This window comes from Asparagus officinalis, chromosome 9, assembly GCF_001876935.1.
Source record: "Asparagus officinalis chromosome 9, Aspof.V1, whole genome shotgun sequence".
Lineage (NCBI taxonomy): Eukaryota > Viridiplantae > Streptophyta > Magnoliopsida > Asparagales > Asparagaceae > Asparagus > Asparagus officinalis.
The window spans coordinates 17,226,725-17,229,542 of NC_033802.1; positions in this window are offsets into that span (position 1 = coordinate 17,226,725).

Below are 2,818 nucleotides of genomic sequence, written 5' to 3' on the forward strand. Positions count from 1 at the left end.
ATAGTTTTCATGTGTTTTTAACAAAAGTTTAAAAGATTATCAAAGTTTGTTTAAGAGTTTTAGTTTGGTTTAACAAGAGGTGGCTTGCTCTTCAAATTGAGGAATTCATCCTCAATCTTCTTCAACCTCTCTTGTGTTTTATAGAGAAGTTTTCTAACTCTATTCTCTAGCAATTTGTCCTTGATTATTTATACATTATTATTGCTAGTTTGTTGATTGAGTTAGATTTCATTTATTCTCTTTTATCACACTTATCCACATTTGAGCTTATAGCATTTCATACAATATATTGTTGGATAGTAGTGTGTGATTTAGTGATGTTGGGATTCATTGAGTTCTCATCAATTGTAGAGAACATCCATTACTATAATTATGCTTATTATGAGATACACTTTGTAATACACTTGTACACCGAGAGAAGTGTGTGGCGAGAGTCGGGGATCGTCCCAAGAGGAGTGGCGTCGGTTGACGAACCTAGGGAGAGGTTGTAACCGAGCACTTGAGGGAGACACGTCTAGTTCAACACTTAGTGGGTGTAGAGTGGGATTTCAATAGTGTGTTATTGTGAAGTTTTCGGTGAACTAGAAAACCGAGTGTGAGGAGTGGACGTTGATCGGTGATCGTTGAAAACCGACATAGTGTGATTGTAAACGTTATTCGGGTAAACGTAGAAAACTCGATTGTGATGGTGGATTTCTCCCCGGGAGTGGGGAGCGGAGACGTAGGACGGAAGGTCCGAACTCCGTGATCATATTGTTTGTTTGAGTTTGTCTTTGGCGTATTTGCTTTTGCATTTATCTTATATCGCCATTTGTGCATTGCTCATTTATTTCATCCACTATATTGTTTAGATTATTTACCCTTGTATTGTTTATATATCCTTGCATATATCTCTATCATATAGGATATATCTCATTGTTCATATTGCATATTCTTGATCATATCATATTGTATATCTATCTTGCAAGAATAATATTTGAATTAGTTTTAATTAGCATATAATCGGATTAGATTAGCATAAAACCCTAATCACCCCCCCTAGGGTCTAACAGTTAATTGGGTTTAAAATTGATTGTAAACGTTATTCGGGTAAACGTAGAAAACTCGATTGTGATGGTGGATTTCTCCCCGGGAGTGGGGAGCGGAGACGTAGGACGGAAGGTCCGAACTCCGTGATCATATTGTTTGTTTGAGTTTGTCTTTGGCGTATTTGCTTTTGCATTTATCTTATATCGCCATTTGTGCATTGCTCATTTATTTCATCCACTATCTTATCTAGTTCATATTGTTTACCCTTGTGTTAGTTTACATATCCTTGCATATATCATATTGTATATCTCTTTGGTAGGATATATCATCTTGTGCTAGTTTATATATCCTTGCATATATTTCATCATATAGGATATATATCTTGTTGTTCTTATTGCTTATCCTAGCTTATATATCTTGTTGTATTTCATACTTGCTAGGATAACTTATTAATTAATTTTAATTGGTATTTAATCGGATTAGATTAGCATAAGACCCTAATCACCCCCCCCCCTCTAGGGTCTAACATCCATCACCATCGCTCTGATATCACTTGTTGAGGAATTTCAGTCTCCCCGCCTACCACGATATGCGCAACTCGGAAGCCAACCCCAATCAATAAGATAGAACAACCACAATCAAGAAAAAGAACACCGAGATTTACGTGGTTTGGTCGACCAACTTCGACCTACGTCCACGGGGCAACAATACGAGAAATTTACTATGTATCAGGGAGAACTACAAGAGGAACCACTCAACTCTCGTCTCTCAATCTCTCAACCTCACATACATAATCAACTCTCATATTCTCTACAAATCCCACTCCTTGTAATCTTTTGCACGGATAAAGATTACGAAACTCTCTCTCTCTCTCTCTCATCTACTACATCTCTACTTTTTCTTCATATTTTTTCCTCCACCAATAGAAGAATATATATAGGGAAACCAAAACTCTATCTCTAGCCTAACTTCCTAATTAGAATAGGATTCAAACTCCTAATCATGATAAAACACAAACTCATAATCATGATAGAACTCAAACTCCTAATCATGATAGAACCCAAACTCCTAATCATGATAGAACTCTAACCCTATCTAATTCTCATGAAGTTACACAAAGAATCAAAGACAAAATCCCAACAAGTCTACATTTGGTAAATCATTGAGAGCTAGAACCAATACAAGTCCTGGCTCAGTTTTATCTTAAACTAGACTAGAGGTAAACTAAGTAGAGAGTGGTTCGATAATAAAGCAGGGTAAAAGGAAATTTTTTTTTTTCGTCTTTGGAAAAATGAGCCCGTTCTAGCTCAATTTTTACCCAAAAAAGATACAAAAAACACATTCAAAGAGGAGCTGATAAGGAGATAAAAATATTAAAAAGGTCACCCTCTCTATGCAATGTAAATATATGTTGTACAGACCTTCATGCGTTGCAACTGCTATCACATGCAATTCGTAGTTATAATAGTTTGTTTTTTATTTCAGTTCTTTTTTTTTTCCACCGTTTGCAATCGCATTTCACGATGAGGGCGTTTATTTTAATGTATGAAAGATTCTTATGTTGGAGATTGATAGAAATTGGGGTTGCAAATTATTCAAAAAGTTGCAAATGTAACTTACATCTAAAATTCACCTAAGTTGTTAGCTGCAAGTGTTTAACATTCCTAATGAAATAAACAATTTAAATTGATTTTAGTTGCAATCACTACAGTTAACACGAAAGAACATAGCCTCAGTATAAGAGCTCAATGAGAAGAAGTCAGTCACGTGGTGGATCAGTCATTTAAGA